This window comes from Diachasma alloeum, unplaced genomic scaffold (assembly GCF_001412515.2).
Source record: "Diachasma alloeum isolate Michigan unplaced genomic scaffold, Dall2.0 Dall_scaffold_00270, whole genome shotgun sequence".
In the NCBI taxonomy this organism is placed as follows: domain Eukaryota; kingdom Metazoa; phylum Arthropoda; class Insecta; order Hymenoptera; family Braconidae; genus Diachasma; species Diachasma alloeum.
The window spans coordinates 647,167-652,625 of NW_021680409.1; the positions used below are offsets into that span (position 1 = coordinate 647,167).

The window sequence follows — 5,459 nt, forward strand, 5'->3', positions numbered from 1 at the left end:
ATAACAATTACGAGATAGTTTTTTTTTAATTCGCCTCTTATGTAAGAGGCGAATTAAAAAAAAACTAGCTCGTAATTGTTATTAACAAATTTGCTACAATGGAGGTGTAGTGGTGCCTGCCAGGTGGAATCGCACAGGTTCGATTCCTGAGTGAGTTCTGGTGAGTTTGAGTGATTTTTTTTTTTAAACCCTCGTTTCGGGTTTTCGTGCTAAATTTGCTTTTTTTGTATTTTTTTATATCAATAGTGATTTTTTTTATATGAAAAAAACCGAAATCAGCTGTGTAAGAAGCGAATTCCAAAAAACTGGCTCGTAATTGTTGTTCCACACATTTTTCCGAAAATTTTGAAAAAAAAAATCTTCTATAGCTCTGTAGCTAAAAAATTGGAGGCCCTGGACTGTTTTTATCATTTTAAGCGTTTTCGAGCAAATGAACAATAACAAAATTTTTTTTTTGCACTAATTACTCGTTTTCAGATCTATATAATCGATCTTCAACGTATGAAAAGCCTCACTCCAATAACCCACGACTTTGAAAACTCATAGTAGTCTCCCCTTACACAATCATCTCTTGCTCCCAAAACTTCAAAAAATTCTTTGCTCTATACAACCTTAAATGTTGATCCTCAAAAAACATAAAACATAAAACACGGATTTTTTAGCATAAAAAAATGTAGAATCCACGGGTAATTAACATTTTTTATTCTGACGTCGCAATGTTCCTCATGTTCAACCGTCAAGCTCTTTTATTTTTCGTTATTCAAAAAAAGGAGATGATTCAAAGAACCCATCAAAAAATCCTTACCCTAATCAACAATTAATTCTAATGTTCAAACATCAAAACCAAGTAATTCGTGTATTTGAATTAAAAAAATTACGTTACCGACAGTAGCTAACGACTCTCCACTTTGCCCCACCGTGAGATGTCGCCGGCCATCCCGAAAGCTCTGACTCCCGAGCAAATCCCCACAAACCTGCGTGTGGAGCATTGCGCAGTGGTATCTAGCCGGCGTCGAGTGGCGTCGAGTTGAGTGAACTGGTTTTTCGGTGCAACTTGAAAAGGAAGGATTCATTGAAAGTGTGTGCTCTCCCGCCGTTTTACCAAGGACATCATCCCCCGCCCGAGTAAGTACTCCACGTCAATAAAATCCCAACAATCGCCCCCAAGTGCCCCAAAAACCGCCGAATAAACTCTTAATTCCGGGACGAATGGTGCGTTTGAAAAATTTTCTGTCGTTTTTACACGCCCGGGCATCTGTTGGAGACGCCGGCCGGCGCGCACCGGCTCCTGCTGCCCCTCCATGACCCCTCGAAGCGAAGAGAATCCTAGAAATGTCCCCGAGAGCCTGAATAACCTCTCAACCCCCAAAATTCCCTCGATTATTTCCTCAAATATTTCTCCTCGCGACCGAAAACAAAAACTGCGCGTCAAAATGTCGTCCAGTGGTTCCAGAAACATATTTTAACCTCCAATACCGATGGCCCAGGGTCATTTGCCCAAGAGATTGCTGCATGCATCCCTCATTCCCCAAATAATCACTCGATTATTCGTTCGATCCCGGTAAATTCAGTAATAATCGAGTCGATGGAAATTGGCGATAGGAATAATCATTCATTCAATCAGTCGTATGCGTGTGAATTATAGCCATCGACTATTCCAAATGACATCGGTTTACCTGAGTGGTGATGGGGAGGGGAGGGGGAGAATGTGAGTGGCACACGCAGGAGGCCCGGGCAGTTTCGCCGGCGTGTTAGCCCCTCCAGGGGCTGCTTCTTATGCACGACAGTACGTGTGCAGTTGGATAATCGATTCTGCGCACGAATGTACCGAGTTCCGGTTCCTATTCGGTGGCGAGAGGGAATTGTTGAGAGGTACATCGGTGAGGGATTCCTTGAGATTAAGGGGGTTTATTTTATTCGGGAGGAATTGGGCTACATTTCAGAGGCATGACGAATTTTGAGGGAATCGACGTCGTTGTTTGACGTTTTGCTATCCGTTTCGACCATTCTGGGGTATATTCATAACCTTATTCCTTTCAATGAAAATGTTTTAATTATATGGAATGCTAATGAACTCTCGGTATCATGTTTCAGTTTTCAGTTCAATAATATTTTCAGGAGAAATTAATAGACTCATTTATTATGTGAACTGAATAATTCATTCATTCCAAATCGAATCGCGTAAACTTTTTTTTGATTCAAATGAGGGTTTATTGAGTGTTAATGAATTCAGTTTTTATTTCTAAATATAAAATGTTTATTTGAATAAATTATTGATTTAAATAAATTATTTGGAATATTTAGGGAGGAATTGGGGATGTTGATTATTTGAAGATAATTTTGAGCGACGCGAAGGGGGGGGGGATGAGAACTTGTGGAGTTTGAGAGAGATCTCTTGAATTTTATTGGTTTTTGTGATTTTTGGAAAATGTGAAATTGGAACGGGTTGATTGAATATGGATTGCAATTTGTTAATGGGTAATTTAAATTTTGCATTTATTGGTTGGTAAAATAATTCGGAATTTTAATATTTAAATTGATGGTTAATTTAATAATCAAAAAATTAGTGAGGAATATTGGATACCGATTGTAACTTTCAAAACTTAAAAACTTTAAAAACAAATTATGTTATCTTACTCCTGGGATTTAGTATTTAAGAGAAGAGAACAAAATGTAAAGACCCGAGAGGTTATACATTTGGCTGAATAAATAAATAAATAGTGAGGAATATTAACAATTGACGTATTCAAAATTTAACTGTAATTACAAATTATGATTATGTCGGTGTCTGTTTCATGATATTTTTGCATAAATCTGCAATTTCGAGCGATATTTGAGAAATTCCGAAAGGGCTTTTCTTTGGAACCACAGAATTTTGATTGATTCATAAAGATTTGTCAAACTTTGGGGCTTTTAATTTGGTCGTAAATGTAGGTTTCAAGGGATAATTTACGATTGTCTTTCTTCGTCACGTTCTCCTGAAGTTTTCTCATGAATGTGTTGGTGCTTGAAATTTGCAAAATAGTGGAATTTTTTTTTCGGTCGTCGACTTTTTACCAATTCCTGTGGACTTCAATCCAGTTTGAGATCATTTATTTTTCTCACTATGAATTATAGTAAAAAATGTCAAGAAATATTTTGCGTAAGTCATTTTGAGGACTACAAAGAACATATTATGACAATTATTCCCTCACTATGTGGAAATATGAATGATTTTCCACAAATTGTCTGTTTTTCACAGTTGCATATGAGGTATTTCATGCCAAATAAGTCAACGGCAAACCCTCACCCTCTTGAAAATTGATGGCGATTTTTTCTACGATTAGGAGGCTTGAAAAATTATCTCAAATTTTTTCAGATTTTTTCGACAGACCAGTTCGGAAATATGATTTTTTTCAAATTGTTCCGTTTTTTTAAATAACTTGAGTTCTACTCATCCGATTTCGATTTATTAGGGGGCAAAATTTGTCATTTTTCACCACTTATAAGAATGTTTTTTTTATTAATTTTTTCCAATCTTTAGATGTACGAAATAACGAATTTTCGAAAAAAAAAACTTGAAAGACTTGAATTTTGCCAATTACGTCACGGTCGATTATTTTAATTTTTTTTTTCTGTAATTCTTATAATGAAAACGAAAATTTTGAGCCGTCATACATGTTGGGTTCCATCTAGGATCTATTTTTTTCTTCAATTTTTTCTTTTTAAAATTGAACATTTGGTGAAAACACCTTAAAACGACTGTAATTATGTATCGAAAAAATATGTAATATATAGGTATGTATTTAAATTGACTTCATACTGTTTATAATCAAAGTCAACCAATGACATTTTGGGGTATTTTGACCGAATTCCCGGAATTTTGAGAGTAAAAAAATTAAAAATAAAATAGATCTAAGACGAAACCCAACATGTATGACGGCTCAAAATTTTTGTTTTGATTATAGGAATTACTGAAATAAAAATTACAATAATCAACTGGGACGTAATTAGCCAAATTCAAGTTTTTCAACTTTTTTTTTTGAAAATCGTTATTTCGAGCATCTAGAGATGGGAAAAAATTTGGACAGAAAACATTTTTATAGGTGGTGAAAAATGGAAAATTTTGATCCCTAATAAATCGAAATCAGATGAGTAGAACTCGAGTTATTAAAAAAAAAACAAACAATTTGAAAAAAAAAATACCTCCGAACTGGGCAGTCAAAAAAATCTTAAAAAATTTGAGAGATAGTTTTTCAAGCCCCCCAATCTTAGAAAAAATCGCTGTCAATTTTCAAGAGGGTGAGGGTCAGCGGTTGACTCATTTGGCATGGAATACCTCATATGGATTTCAATTTCTTGGATCATTTTTATTTGTTCATTTCCGGATTTAAAGAGAAGATGGTCATCTTCAAATGCAAAAGGTGCAGAGAAAAATATCAAAATAAATTTTCTGCGCAGAATTTTCTGAACCCCAAAAAGTCTGGGGATATTCACGAAACAATGAACGGAATTGAATGGCATATTTCGGAAGTAATTTCCTTCTAACAATTGGCTGTAGATTTCAGTCAATTGAGTTATAAAATTCTTGAGAGTCGCGGTCATACTGTAGACAGTGAACAAACGGAAAAATAAATCATTTTTATCATAATCAATTTCTCGGAGTGATTCGTCATAGCAGAGTACCACGAATAGTGCCGATGAGTCAACACAGACATGAACAATTGACCCTGAAAGTTTTCTTTCAGTTTCCCCATGCGGGTGATTTCGAATGAGATCCGGGGGATTTTTCCTCACATTTATCATCACGTACTAATTCCCAGTGTCATTTATTCCAATCCAATTGAGATTGATATTGAATTGAGGGGTGAAGTGTCAGGAGACAATTAGCATTTCATTAAGAAAAAATATTCAAAGCATTTTGGAAATATCTTTTGAAATAATAGACTTGGAGGAAAATGTCACAAAACAGTTTTTGTAGCCTATAAAATTATCAACAAAAATATCTTATGACATTTTTTTCCGCGACCAATATGTAAAAATATATTTGCAAAATTATGTAACAAAATTTGTTTCCACTATTCAATCATGAACCCGTTTTTTACCCATATCTCTAAAACTAAAGGAGATAGAAAAAAAATCATCTGAACCTTTTTTGTAGAGAATGTTCTGGGCTACAAAAAAGGCTCTCATAAAAATTCCCCTGTCTCCCTTCCATTCCGAGATATCTGCAAAAAACTGATTCACAAATCGAATCGTCATTTCCCAAATCAGCAATTTCAACATTTCTCTCTACAAATCAGCCATAAATGGACCTCTTCCATTCTACTCTTGACAATGAAAAATTCACGATCAAGAGCGTGTGTCACCCTTGCTCTCGACGGCGTCTAATTCGACATTAGTTGGCCACTCGGTTGGTACCCTTGGGGTTCCCCCTTTCTCTCTCTCTCTCTCTCTCTCTCTCTCTCTCTCTCTCTCTC

The 5,459-nt window shown here is 35.5% G+C and overlaps 1 protein-coding gene across 1 annotated transcript in view; it reads left to right on the forward strand.

The window, feature by feature from the left end:
* Positions 1-1,012: 1,012 nt before the first annotated feature.
* The window catches only part of LOC107037786 (fibrous sheath CABYR-binding protein), a 117,344-nt gene continuing 112,897 nt past the window's right edge, over positions 1,013-5,459 (forward strand). The window contains exon 1 of the mRNA XM_015256535.1: positions 1,013-1,125. The gene's annotated coding sequence lies outside the window, so the exon portion shown is untranslated. The remainder of the gene's footprint in view (positions 1,126-5,459) is intronic.